Source organism: Ambystoma mexicanum, chromosome 2q (assembly GCF_040938575.1).
Source record: "Ambystoma mexicanum isolate Mex_15411 chromosome 2q, UKY_AmexF1_1, whole genome shotgun sequence".
Taxonomy (NCBI): domain Eukaryota; kingdom Metazoa; phylum Chordata; class Amphibia; order Caudata; family Ambystomatidae; genus Ambystoma; species Ambystoma mexicanum.
In genome coordinates, this window is record NC_090924.1 from 768,143,900 (window position 1) to 768,159,446 (window position 15,547).

The following is a 15,547-nucleotide window of genomic DNA, read 5'->3' on the forward strand; positions in this document are numbered from 1 at the left end:
GAACATGTTCTGAATTTGGGAGTTGGCAAACTGGTGGAGGGTAACATTAGGAAAGTGGGTAATAAATTGCATGTTCCTAAAGATTATGCTTTTTATAAAAACTACAGAAAATTGCCACACGCCTGAGCAACATGATGCGGAAATGGCTATCGTTTTATTAAATTCCCCATGAGTAGCTGAAGTGGAACGTATATATGTATATAGGATGGCAGTTACTAGTAAATCACAATGTTTTTGACACATAACTAGATGTTTGCCAAAATTTGACATGAAAACAAAAGGGGATCGCAAATGGGAATTGCCATATGTCTGCTCCAGAGTCCTAAACCAATCCATATAGAGAGGCTGGACTTGGGAGGAGAGAGAAGGGTAACTGAACTGGTCAATTCTCGGTGCGAGAGCTCTTCCAGGGAACTGCTCAATGTTGTAAACCTGATGGTGTCATCACTAGTATATAAATTGGATGCATTATGAGAGAACACAAAAGTGCTGCTAAAATTACCATTAAGAGAGCTGTTAAAACTCACCATATGAAAGCCATAAGGAAACACCAAAAGGAGATTTGGCTAAGATTACATCTGAAATTCAGCTGGCTTTCCTGAACTTTAAACAGAGGTTGTCAATGTAAGTAGAACTGAGCCATCTGAAACCAAAGGTGGAGGAATCTACTTTCCTTAAAACATTTCCCTTTTTAGTGGGTGCAGGTGTGGTGAACTGTCTAGACCCTTAGCCTATAAAAAATAATATGAATTTAATTAATTCCCCTTGGTGGAACATCATGGGGTGATTTTGTTAAAATTTGAAATTAACAAAACTCATTACCAGTGTGTAAAACATTGAGCAAGAATTGATTTTGATTTGGCATTGTGAGTGGAAATTAAGTGGGAGCAGGATGATTTTTGCTCCTCCGCAAAGGAAATTCCACAAAAACTGCAAGAAGGCCATTTTACAAAATGAATACAATTGAATTAGATGGTGCCAGGAGACACTTCCTTACTAGGCTGTTCATTCGTGGTGGTGGACAGAGGCGAATGAAGGGCGCTGGCAAGCTAAAATGATGCAAGATAGTATATCGGAAGGAATTGACATTTGGTGTGAAGGTGGGATAAGGCACAAATCATTAGAGGGATTCTATATGTTACACTCACCTGGTATCCATGGAGGCACCACACGCTACTGGATGGACATCTAAGCATTATCCTGGACCCCTCTCTGCTTGGTTACGTACCAGACCTTGGGTAGCGCCTATAACAGGAGAATGGAGGATTAGGATACTGGTTCTGTGATGGGTGGACTCCCACCTCCCTCTGGTCCAAATACCCTCCCTTGGGGTTATTGCTCACTTTAGGTTTTTGTGCATTGAACTCTCTGTCCTGTGTATCTGTGCTGGGGCGCGTGGTCAATGCGGGCATTCCGTGGACCTAGTTGCTTCACTTGTCCGTATGTCCTTGTGTCGGATCCAGACCGGCTGTGACTCCGACTCTGCTTGCTCTGTTCCAGGTGAGTTATAATGTCTTTTCAGTCTTTATTCTGTCTCTTCCTTTCCCTTCGTTTTCTCTGTCTTCTTAGCGTCTTTGCTACACTACGCTGTTCCCTAACAATGTCTCTTTTTGTTTTCACTGGGATGATTGCGATTTTCGGAGTTGCCGTGCCGGATGGCGAAAACCACGGTGAGTTATTGATGCGCGGAGCGCTGCGCTGTTTGTTAGTGTCAATTGCTAACCTGTGTTCTCTTCCCTTCTTTGTACAGGCTGCGACGATGTTTCGGAGTAATGATTGATCGAAGCGCTGCTTGCCCAGGTAAGAATTGTTGTTAATGCTGTCCTTGTTCCTTTACCTTTGCAGGCTGCGGTGAAATCCAGAGATGGGCGAGGTAAGCAAAGCGCAAGATGGTTTCAGGACTGGTTACTCACAGGTAAGTGTTCGTGCTCGCTAATGCTGTTCTTGTTCTTTTACCTTTGCAGGCTGTGGTGAAATCCGGAGATGGGCGAGGTAAGCGAAGAGCAGGATGCTTTCAGGACCAGTTACTCACAGGTAAGTGTTCTTTCTCGCTAATGCTGTTCTTGTTCTTCCAGGTTAGAAATGGAATCAGGATTGAGGACTCAAGATCGGGCTGCCGGAGAAGCAGATGAGCAGGAGCTGAACATGGTGAGCGTTACGCTGCAGGAGTGCAGAATAACCCGAAGCGTGTTCTGCTGTTTGGGTGTGGTTTAAATAGCCCAGGTAAAGTAGTTCCAGGCCAAGTAGTTCCTGGCCCAGCCACACTCAAAACACTAGACCGCATGGCTTAGTTCTAAAGAACTGAGCTGTGTACTAGGCCTCCATGTTGGATTAAGGTCCAAAACTCGTGTTGCTTTATTCCTGATAATGAGCCTGGCGCCAAAGGCGCCAGGACTGACTCCATGTATGTTTCCGATGGAGTTTTAAGGCCCTTGAGGCCAGTGTGAAGGGCCTTAGCCCCACTGCTGCCAGGGGGCTGTTATACCTGAGGGGGTCAGGGACATGGATTGTGACAGCATATGAACCAACATGCTCAAGAAGAACTGAGTCAAATGGCTCAGCTCACAACTTATCTATACTTCCACTTGGAGTTAGTGTAAGAGCAAGTGTAGAAAAGTGAGGCCTGTGTGTGCAGTCAGATTGAGAAGCTAAATGAGGCACAGAAATAACTTAAACAGTAACAAGATCAAGCACAGCAGAGCCATGAGTTCCACTTAAAACAAGAAAGCCTCATGGAATAACAATAAAATGAGTTAAAAACCTAGCAACAAGAGCGCAGAGGGTGAAACACCATTTTCTGCACTGCAAAATGCACATAAAGAGTGTGTGGAAAATTTGAACTCAATGCAACATAAGGTAAATGATCAGAGTATTTATAATAGATGGCTGGTAGATGACCTTATGGCCTTTCAATGATAAATAAAGGAGTTGATAAATGAAAAGTTAATTAAATATAAAATGGGTTGATTCCCAAAATGACTTCGATTAGATATATCAGCAGGTATTTACTTTAAAACAACATAAAATTCAACTGGTGAAGTAAAAAGACCTCTTGTACCAGGAGAATCGTGACGTTGCACAGGAGGTGCATTAGTTGAAAATGGATGCAGAAAAGAGTTAGTCAGGGTCTCAGGAATTGACTGGAAACAGACTAGAACATTTTGAACTCATGGAGCGTGTGAGGCAAGTGGAAGCTGACCTGTTTCAGGCAGCGCAGTGTAGAAACCCGCAAGAAAAAGAGATTGGTATTTTAAAACCAAGTCAAAATAACTGATCTATACACATGATTTGATATAGCAACCCCTCCCTGTACATCTAGTCCTGAAAGAATAGACCCAGCACGTGATGTTTTTCCACAGTATCAAAAAAACCAATATTTTAAGAAAGTTTTTCACAAAGGTTTAAAAAAACTCATTAAAATGTTTTGCATAAAGATGACCCAAAAAGACAAAACATGGTAAATATAAAACCAATACAAATCACCAATTTCACATACATATAACCACATACAATAAATACAACACAGTACTAAACACATGAATGGCTTTAACACTTGTTTCAAAACTGACTATTATTGACTCAGGCAAACAACAATCCCAATATGTTTCAGTTCTTTTTTTGCAATAATTGGACAAACTTTCTTCAGGGGAAGAACTCGATTTTCTTAGTCTCCACCATGCAATCCAGGGCCACACAAGGAGATTTCAATTGTACTCCTAAAATCAACAAATAAAGAAAAAATGGGGGGGGGACAACAATAATCGGGAGGCGCTATTAGAAAAAAAGAAAAGGGATGATAATGAAAACCGCATTGTGTTTGTCAATACTTTTTCTAATTTGTCTTACAAAATGAAAGGCATCATTAATAAAACATGGGGAAGAGTCTATAATGACAAATCTACTCCTCCTCCATTAGTGGCTTTTAAGAAGAGTCAGAACATCAGAGAGATGTTGATTAGGAATGACATATTGATCAAGCAGATGTCCAAACCTAGACAAACCACGCTCTGGGGGCTCCCACCTGTGAAGGGACACTTCCCATGCGGGAAATGTGTGATGTGTGCTTCAACTAAAGAAACTAAACAGATAATGCTGAATCCAACTACTCTCTAGATACTTAATGATATGACTAACTGTAACACAGATAATGTGGTTTATTTAATCACGTGTCCTTGTGGACTACAATATGTTGGAAAAACTAACAGGAAATGTCGCACACGGATGATAGAACACCGTAGTTGTATAAAAAATCAAATACTATTGGCACCCATGGTCAAACATTTTGTTCAAATGAAACACTCCCATGAAGATTTAAGGTGGGTTATATTGAAGAAAATTGTCAGTAAAAACAAATCAGAAACAGACCGCAAATTAATAGTGTTTGGACAGAAAATTATCTTTAAATGTCAAAGTCACATCATTGGTCTTAATGAGGAAATAGATTGGCAACACATGCATTAATGATGGGGTACTGGTGAGGCATAATATATTGTGTCCATTAAGTCTTGTGCCCTCTGAAAAAAAGAAAGAAAGTTGTGCCTCAAGTGTTGCGGCTGGCCTGTATATCCAAGCAGAAAATCTTGTGCCTCTGCTAAGATAACGTTGTCCTCTCGACTGGGGTGTTTAAATTACTGTTGGTGTTTCAGTAGAATGTTTTTTCAAAAAAACTGATATATTCTGTTCTAATTCTATAACAACCATTTCTTTTTATTTTTAGGATATGTTTGATGGATGTTGAAAATAGGAAATTAACTAGATGGTTTTTGCCTCCCAACATGTAATCCAGTGCTGGTTATTAAGTCCTGTTGTGGGTTTTGTGCCATTCTAAATTCGCATTCTCTCACACTCCTTCCTTTTGGGGCTGGTCGAATTTTTACAGTCTTTTTTCGATTTCTATGGCCGCCTTGTTTTTAAATATATTTTTTATTTTTTTCATATGTTCGATTTGGTCATTTATGGGTTTATAATGTTTTATTGATTTATATTTAATATGGAACGTCCCCTTGGTGGGGACGGGTGTTCCACAGTCATGTTACATTACTAACACAACCGCGGGAGCATAGTCCTCTTTTCACATTCATGGAGGGTTGTTGCCTGTAGTCCATCGTTTATTGTGCTGACCCATTGTAATGGGTTTATTCAACCGCGTTGCAACGCGATCAGCACGCTGTGTTTAGAGACATGGGACTTGGATAGTCAGTGTTTCCTTTCCCGCATAGACTGGCGTCAGCAAAGACGACTCTGGAAATCAGGTATAAATGGTGTGTACAGCGATTACGCTATACTCGCGTGTCATAACTTATATTCCAAGTGACAACATGGTGACCCTGGTTGTTGCCTTGTGTTTCTACTATCTAAAGGTACCTTACTCTGAAGGTCATTCTGAGAGGAAAAATTGTGTTTGATGTGGAAAGAATTGCGGCGAAAACCCTGCATGCAGCTTACTATCATAAAGGAGGTACTATGGGATCACTGAGGTTCACGTGGTGATGGTGTAGTGTTTAGTGTTTAACTGCATTGCAGCACATCATGCATTGCACAGCACAGTCCTTTTACATCGGGTGTGCATGTCTATAGGAGGGCTTTCAGCTCTGATGTTGACAAAGAAGTGCACATTATAGAGTTAAATATGGTGATAGCAGCTTTGTGGTGTTGGTAAAAGGTGTTTTAAAATGTTTCTAGGTTTTGACATACTACAATGGGTTGTGTATGTGTGTTTGTTTTGCAGCACTGTTTTAGGACTCTGGGCTATTTAAGAGCCACCAAGAAAACTACATAGACTTGATAATTGGAGTCTGCAGCTACTCAAGGTGTATTGTTACACCAGCACTACCAATATCCTATTAGGAGGCACGTAGTCATTGTTGTGGTGTTTTGTGAGGCAGGGTTGACAGCAACCTATGTACCTCACCCAGTACATTGCTAATTAATGAGCATGTCTATTGGGTTGTTGAGCTATGTTTTCGAGCTTAAACTGACTTTCCAACATGGATGATGGTAATATATAGTGATAGCCCCCCCGCCCCCATTTTTTCTTTATTTGTTGATTTTAGGAGTACCATTGAAATCTCCTTGTGTGGCCCTGGATTGCATGGTGGAGACTAAGAAAATCGAGTTCTTCCCCTGAAGAAAGTTTGTGCAATTAGTGCAAAAAAAGAACTGAAACATGTTGGGATTGTTGTTCACCTGAGTCAATAATACTCAGTTTTGAAACAAGTGTTAAAGCCATTCATGTGTTTAGTACTGTGTTGTATTTATTGTATATGGTTATATGTATGTGAAATTGGTGACTTGTATTGGTTTTATATTTACCATGTTTTATCTTTATGGGTCATCTTTATGCAAAACATTTTTATGAGTTTTTTTTAAACCTTTGTGAAAAACTTTATTAAAATATTGTTTTTTTTATACTGTGGAAAAACATCACGTACTGGGTCTATTCTTTCAAGAATAGATGTACAGGGAGGGGTTGCTATATCAAATCATGTCTATAGATCAGTTATTTTGATAACATTGAATCTGTCTCCTTTATATATGAATATTCGTGGTCATCCCCTGACTGTGTGAGAGAAAGAGTATCCGCAAGGGATATTGTCTTGCCTTTTATAAGGTGGATTTTAAAAGCAAGCCACTTTGAAGATGCATGTACAATGCAGGGCGAACAAAACAAAAATGAGTCAAGTCAGAATGAAATCAGGGAAATATTGGTTTATGGCCCAGAGTAAAGTTCTTGAGGCCAATCAAGCCCTGGTTTCAGAGTTAAAAAAGCCAGCTCTGTGAACACCATAAGGAAATAAGGACAGAGAGATGCAGGTGTGATAGTTTGGCAAAAGAGATTGAAAATTACAAATGGGCATTGAGGCACCATGACCAATCAGGGCATGGGAACAGGCCCTCTCATCCAGGGGTGAGGCCCTCCCCATCAGGAACATCAAGCCAGTTAATCACAACTTCATATGGGCCTACTGCGACTAACCTCATGTTTTCCACCTACAAAGCCAAGGAACCACGTGGCACCTAGTCTTACCCAGGCTTAGCCAAACTGATCGAGGCTGCAAGTTCTTATCTGGGATTGAGGAGTAATCACCTCTATCACACGAAAGGGAAGATAGCCCAACCAGTATGTCCTGGGAAGTTAAAAATAATCCAATGAGTACTTCAGACCATGAAAACTCCCTTGATAAGAAAATGAGGGAGTTGGACTTAAATAAAATGAGATTGCTGGAGAGAACATTCAAAGTTTGAGTCCACGAGGGGTATATTAAAAACATCCTTACATTTAGGGGAGGGGGTGCATGTCCCCAGACTATCTGGAAGGGGGAGACTACACAGTGGAGTCAGTCTGAGGAAGAGACTGAGTATTATCCTGTGCCAAAATGTGACTACAGGGGAAATGACCCTGAGAATTCACAGCAGCACAGCTGAGAGGAGTTGAGACCCTGTGGTTCTGGGAGGTATTGGGAGGTGGTTCTGGGAGGTATTCCCAGTCTCATAGAGATAGGGATTGCATATATGAGAGAAACATGGAGTACCAGTAGCAGGTCTGAGTCTGAAAAGACTAGGAAACAGAGCAAGGGTTTTGTAAAAGACCCAATAAGACAAATCAAGGCCATGAAGAGCTTCCTGGCCCCATACTACAAGAATGCCAAGTAATTGGTATGGGAGCACCCGTACCTTTATTAGCAGATGATGGCATCATTCCAGATCAGAAATTATGTGAACTCTATAGCATTTGCTAAACGGACTTTCTCACCTGAGTACTCCAGTTTCTTTGCAGAACTGGAGGACCAGGGTCATTATAAATGGTCCACCTATAAAGCGGCCATTTTAAAACATATCTCCTCACAACGGAACCCACAGGAGGCCTGTAAGGATGCATGTAATTTGCAATGTGGGGAGGATCAGGCGCCTAGGAACGCAAATAGTAGGGAGTTCCTAACTACATATTTCTGTGCACTCCCAAGTACATAATGACTCAATTGGTGTGCGATTTCCATGAGCACAGGACCCTGGATCAGGTGGTTGAACAGGTCACCAGGATCTATGAGGTCCAAAAGGCAGCTGAGAGTTAACACTCCTCACCTCAAAACCCTACTCCATCTAACATCACTGCTGCTGCGAAGGTGGCAGAGGTACAAACTACCCCTCCATTGGATCTGGAGACGGGGAGCCTAAAAGTAACCCTCCTGCCAACAAGCAAAATAGAAGGTAGAAGGGACCCCCCAACCCTGCCCATTCGAATGGTAGTCATGCAAGGGTCCAGAACAATGATCCCTCAGACCCTGCCACCTATGTAAGCCCTAAGTACAAGGGTACCAAACAAACCCTGGGGTATGTATATAATCCCCCGGCCCAGGGAGGGGGGGACAATCAAATAAGTACAGCTCCGGGAAACTTCCCTCCAAACTTCCTTCAGGAAAGAAGTATCACTCCACCTCCCAATCTGAACTTTTTCCCCAGATATCCCCCGAACCAGAACTTATAAAATAATCCTCCTCTTTCTCCCTGGTTCCAGGATAATAGACCCCTGAACCCAGGAGAAGGAAGATTCAGGACAGAAAATTATGGGGGAAATTTCCAGTACCTGAGCTACTCCGGCAGAAGGTACAATTATCCTTTTCAGGAGCGGCAAAGTTATGACTCGAGACCTCCCTACTACCCAGAAAAGGTCTCGCAGCTTGAGCGACAGGTCCAGCAACTAACCAATCATCAGGGGCACATGATGTGTGCTCAGTACAACCCTCAACCTAACCCTACTTCCCAGCATTCCCCAACACCCAGGTCTGATGCCCCAGGTGGGAAATGATGGGAAGAAATGTCCACCAAACCACATGTTCCTGAGGAGGGGGCCCGGGTGTAGGGGAGATGCTTAGCCCTAGAGGAAGCAAACTTTCTCACCCAAACAGAACCCCTAAAGATTACTCAGCCAGAATGTGACTCTTCTACCCCAGAAATGGTAGAACCAAAGAGCAAAGGGTAAGTAGGAGAGGCCAAAGAAGAACCCACTTTGTGGAGGAGCTTAAGATTATCCCCTTTGAACAAGAAGAGTCCCTGGAGAACTCAGATAAACAGATCTTCTCTTTCAGATACGGGGGATCCCTCCCAAAGAAAAATGTGTCCCAAAAGGCCCTGAGTGGGACAAGGTAAGTATGGAGACTGGCCCAGAACCAGAAACTATTCAACTACATAAAGGCGAGCCAGACAGAATTGAAACTGAGGGGGTGTCCTTTCCCCAAACAGGTTCTGAGAACTACCTCGAGGTAAAGGGGGACAGCAAAGAATCAGGGGTTTGGGGGGTTGAGAGAATTCCCCAAATCCACCCATTGTTAGTTGCAAAATGTTATTTACAGATTCCCAATCTCTGACATAGAAAATTACCCCAGATCACACAGCGTCAGAGTGTCAGGTTTCCCCTTGGCTCATTAGTTACAAAAGGTCTCAGATGCAGAAAACTAGAGAGAATCTAAAGAAAACCTGTTATTAATCTTATGAGATAGGTTGCCATCCAATATTCCTTAATCAGAGCATTGTAGAAGTCAGGAGTGATCCCAACTCAAGATGGTATTAACAATTCTAAATGCTGATTGGAGCAGCAGCTTCTGTGGGGTAGTTTGGTATCTTGTGAAAGGTTCTAAACTGCCTTTCATTCAGACTACCAGCAAAGAAGGTCACAGATTGTGTAATTCCTGTCAATAACCCAGTGAGAAATCCTTTAAGTGATGCCTAGAATATCCAAGAATACAAGAGAAAACAGAGAACAATCCAAGGAGAAGTGACCATGAGCCCCAGCACTGGAAGCTAAGTGAACATCTTGTTTAGTTCTGTATTTCTGGAATGTGTATTTAAATGCTTGCAAGTTGAACAGGAAACAAGCAGAGGAGTAATCAAGTTCTTTTGAAGCTTCGCAAGTCATTGATTTTTAAAGTGTGATAGTTTATCTGAATACATATTGAAGCACATCGGTCAAACAATGAAATCTCAAGTTCCAGTGGAGTATACGCGTGCTGCGCGAGAATCATTTTTTGGAAGACATATCCGTAGTAATATTAATGTAACTAGCCATTTCAACATTGTTCGTAGGTGCGCGAGTAATCTTAGCTCTCGGGCATGCGCTAACAGTATTTTTGGTGTGTGGGGAAGCAGTGCCGTGAATAGCCTCCATTCTCTCAGCACACCGTTTACAGAGCTGGAGAATCGTAAGGCATTAGTGAAAAGAAAGCTGAAGTGCATGAGCAACGTGACATGCGCGTTGCGTACCAACAGACTCTTTGAGGACAAGCTCATTGAGATTCTAAGTTACCTCAGGGGAGGTTTTGGGTTTTCGCGTGTTACCCAATTGAAACGCAGTGCTTTGTAGTAGCTGTTTGTGCGGTAAATGCTACACTGCTGAAGAGAGTCCTGAGCTAAATGAATGTCTTTAAAAGAACTTAAGCAACAAGAGGCAATTTTAAAAGTTTAAGTTTGTGAAGTGTTACAAGGCAGTTTTAAGCCTCTTAGTGTTAAGATAGGAATTCTAATTTAGAAGAGTTTGGGATTGAGACTTTTCCCTTTTTAAAGAACTGAGTAAAGACGAGTTGCTTAGAGAGTTTTTTGGATTACTATGAGCCAAGGAACAAGCAGTCAGTAGTGGAAGAGAGGACACACCACAATATCTATGTAAGGTTTAGAGCTCAGAAGGACTGAGGGCTAAGGCTTCAGGTAAATCTGAAAAATAACATTAAGTCTACACAAACATTAGATAGTTTAGAAGAGCAATAGTGATTTCATGTAATATTTGTATGTTTCTTCACAGGTCAAAGTGAGTCATCCAAAAATCATTTGCAAGGCTTCAGAGGGCATCAAAGCAGAATCTACCTGGTTTATTATTTTATCCACTCCCGCCCCCCCTCCCCCCCGGGGTTGTCAGCACAGCAATTTTAAGTTTGAGGAAACCTAAGGGGTCTGTGGGGCAATCATCAGCTCCTGCAGGAAGTGAGAACTGGAACCTGAAACAGAGTTCATGATCAAGAAAATGACCACTGGGCTGACAAATAATGTGCACTTTCTTTACACCTTGGAGGAGAAAGAAGGCTGATTCTATGTACCAGTAAGGGTGCAGGGTCAGTGTGAATTATCAGCTCTCGTGGATGCTGGATCCCAAACCACTCTCCTGTTCAAAAATTGCCTTTGACCAACTAAACTCAGGAGGGGTAGGGCCACCAAATTCCCCTCACTGCACTTCCTGTATAACTCCAAAATTTAGACAGGAAAGATATTTCCATTGAAGGGACTGTGGATCTGGAAAAGAAAATTGGGCGACATCGCCTGAAACATCCGGTAATAGTTGTGATTCCAGAGGGAACTTGTTTACTGGGAAAAATGTACGGAGGAGGTTATCACCTCTGATTGACTGTAAACAAGGTCCTTTGGACCCAGACTTACCGACCTACACAATTAAAAAGGAGTACCAATTGTGTAAGCATGAATTGTACCTGTCATTTAATTGATCAACGTTCTGAGAATGTAGAATTGCATTTCAAGAGCAACCAAGTCCCAAGACATCACTGTGATTCCTGTAGGAGAACAAACTGGCGATGGGAACCCTTTTCCATTCTTAAAAATCAACCTTCCCCCGAGTTTCAAGTGGCAATCCACAAAGGAAGGAAACACAGTAAAATGTTACACCAGTTTAAAACCAGAAGAAAACTGTGAGTCCCATGAAACCTGACAAGGAAGAACCCGCTCAAAGTATGACGGACATTCAGAAAAAAGCGCAAACTGTTGTTTTTCTCCATTCAGTTAAATGAGGGGGAGGAGCCAGTGCTCGCCAGAGTATGCCTGAATAACAGAAGGAGCTTCATCAGCAAAGGATTATTTAGGAAACTCCCAAAAGATCAAACCATTCCCACATTTAAATTGATGAACAAATGGGAAATAGTTCTGGAAACCCCAAATTCCAAACATCTCCTGCCTAGCAGGTGTATGCTAAACATTTCTGTTGGCGACAAAAGCATAGAACATAATTGTTGGGTCGTGAGAGATGTCCCTTCCCCGTTTTATTTATGCAGTGATATTCTCAAAAGATTCAGAATAAATTCGGACTTAATTAATAATAAAGATGGTCACGAATGGGGGAAAACCGCATGGGCCCTGACAACATTGAAAAAGCATTCCGGTCAGCTCAATTGCTGCCTTATACCATTGAAGTTCAAGTTCCAGAAGAGATTACCATCCCAGGACATGTGCGACAATTCACTATTCCCCTCAAAACTAAACAAGGACAGACACTCAAACATCAGGCCTCCCATATAAATTTAAATGCCCATCTCCAACAACAAGGTTTGTGTTTAAATCTAACACCTCTAGTAGACCTAGAACACAACACCATTTGAATATTGGTGGATAACAGTGACCTTAGAAGTATCACTTTGGGTGCAGACACCTTTATTGGAATGGCGGTTGATGCCCAACTTTATTCGATTGATTTAGGTAATGAAATCATGAACCAATCCCAAATCACTGTTTTGACATCAGTGACGGTATTCCTCCAGAAAAGACTTTTTCTAGGCATGGGGGGAATTTGATGCTGTACTCTTCCTGCCCCTATGTGGTGAAAGAGGTGACCTATGACCTCAGGAAGGAGTAGTGTTCCGAGTTAAGGACCACTTCCTCGAATCGCTGGAATCTGGTGTCCCGGTCGACACCATCAAAAGAGATCTCTTCACCCAACTGGAAGAAACAGCTGAAAGTGCCAAACCCAAGGTCTTTCCAGGTCTTAAGCAGATGGTCGAGGAGAGGATCAATCTTGCTGATGCTTGTGAGACCAAGGACCAAGCTAAAACAAAGCAATGACCAAGCAAAGACAAAAGATGAAACAGGTGTTCCTGGAATTCCAAGATATTTTTTCAGTGCACTCATATGTCATGATGCCTACCCCCAAGGAGCCAGACCGGGCCCAGCAACCTCAGAGGCAGACATCATGTTCCTGAGGGAAGTCCCAGCGGCCCCAGGTAGGGGCCCTTTCGACTCAGTCCTGGCGCCTTTGGCGCCAGGCTCATGTTGGACAACAGTCCTGGCGCCATAGGCGCCAGGCTCATAAAGGATGACTTTGTGTTAAGAAGTGCTTGGTGTGAACTTACCTGATGCAGACCGTGCTGCAACATCCAGGCCACCTAGAGGCCTGAATGGGACTATTTTACCTATGGGACTACTTTACCACACGGGTGTGGCCGGAGGAAGAATACATACCTTAGAGGAAGAATACATACCTGGAACTACTTTGAAGGCTATTTAAGCCACGCCCAAGCAGCAACTCACGCTTCGCGTTGTTCTGCACCTAGCAGCTGGACGCTCACCGTGTCTGCTCCTGCATCCGGACTCTAGCCACGCCTGACAGCATCCTGGAACACCTGTAAAGGGAGAAGAGAGGAGAACAGGAGAAAGAAGAGACATTACCTGCTTAAACCTCATTCCAGAGTCATCTCGCCGACGATCCTAAAGGGAAGACATTCATTTTTAAAAGCACATTGCATAGCTCGCTGCAGCGCAGCATTCCACTCACCTTTACTAGGCGCCTTCTTGCCCATCAGCGACCATCTGGATCTTCCGCCGCATTTCAGCGCCTAAAGGAGAAAAAGACAAGAACAAAGGTGAGCTAGGGAAGAGAATAAGAAAGGCTTAATTTCCACCATAAGACTTACCTGTTGGGTCAATCCCTCTTCACTTCGGGTCGGCGCCGTTTCTACGGCATTTCCGAACCCCGGCCTCTAAAGGGGAAAAAGACACAAGCATTAGTGCATTAATGCAAGAACACTAGAGGAACCACTCATTAAAAAACTCACCAGAATTTTCCTTCGACGGTTCCATTCCCTAACTCGGAATCTTCATTCAGCACCTGAAATAGAGAAAACAGACAATGGTTATTTAAAGCTTGAACTTGCAACAGAATTCTTACGATACCTTACCGGAAAAGTCAAGCGAACTTGAACTCTCACCAATCCGAGATCCAGTGAAGTAAATGGATAACAACGCGCCCCTGCATCAGAAGCAGGATGGAGAGCTCGTCCTTTCAGACCCTAAGGTGAGACTTCACGGGGAATCGCAGAAGGGTTTCGTGGAGGGTGAGAAGGGGAGTGGGAGGCCTACGCATTATCCCGCAGATTGTTAATACTCCCTTTTCACACACAGAAGGATATTTCTATGAGCCAGACAAGCCAGATTTGGAGGTCCGGTCCATTCCATCTTCCGAGTCCTGCGCATCACCCTTGAAGAGCCACAGCAATCCAAACCAGGCCAGCGCCTCCGTGGGAGTCAGGTGAGCGTTACATCATACAACTATGGATGCACATCCATTCATTCATCCACCATACTCACGGCCCCAGAGATGGCTCCCGTATTTTTGTGAAACAATAACGGTTACCTCTCATGTCCGTGGAGTCACTCAGGGAGATAATTAAGAACTTTGAATCCCGTGGGTTAATTCGTCCAATCCACAGTACCTTCAACAACCGGTACTGGGGATACTCTAACCAAATGGCCAATGGAGACTATGTGTAGACCTGAGGGAGTTGAACAAACGGGTCCACATGTCAAGATGGTCACTTCTCTTTATCGATCAGGGGCTGGCACAGATCCAAGTGTCAAAGGTGTACATTGACCGGACCAATGGTTACTGGACAGAACCTGTGAGTAGGGAAGCTTGCATTTACCTTCGGGGATAGCAGTACACAATGACCTAAACCCCCCTGGGATACATAAACTCTGGCAATTAGTTCAACATCTTTCTACATGAGGCCATGCCCAACTTGGGCAAAAGGGGAAACCTGGTTTATGCAGATGTTGTTCTGCTCAAGAGCGCCACTGTGGAGGAACATAAAGCAGGAAACTGCTATGTTCTCACCCAGTTGCAGAAAGCCACAGCAAAACTGTCCTCTCAGAATGCACAGTGGTGTAAGACCCCAGTGAACTTTTCTGGGCACAAGATCACCCCTGAGGGTCTTAATCCCCAGGTGAAGAAGGTGGAGGCCTTATTGAAATGAAAATACCCTACTACTCTGCGAGAATTAAAAAGCCTCCATGGACTCACCAATTAGAGTTGAACGTTCATTGAAGACTAGGCAGAGGTCAGCCTTAGTCCATTTATTAAAGGCCGAAGTCAATTCGGAGTGGTGTCTGGAACAAGTGGAGGCATTTAAACTGCTGAAAATAAGCCTTTCCCAGGCTCCTTGTCCGGCTTATCCCATAAAGAACAAGGCGTTCCTCTTGGAGACAGGGCCATATACTTATCTAAATCGGTGTTGTATAAAAAGCATGACAAGGTCAACAAAGTCATCTCTTACGCGAGCCGGACTTTGCCCTCTGTGGAGGAAAAATTCAATGTCTGCAAGAAGGCACTCCTGGCAATGGTATTGGGCATTGAAAAATGACTGCCCATGCATCCAGGGGACGCACATCATTGTCGAGACTCCTCACCAACCCTTCCTATATCTCCAAAGTGACAGAATCTGGGTGGGGAATGTTAGTAATTCCAAAATTACTTCCTGGATTCTGTACATGGAAGGCTTTCCTG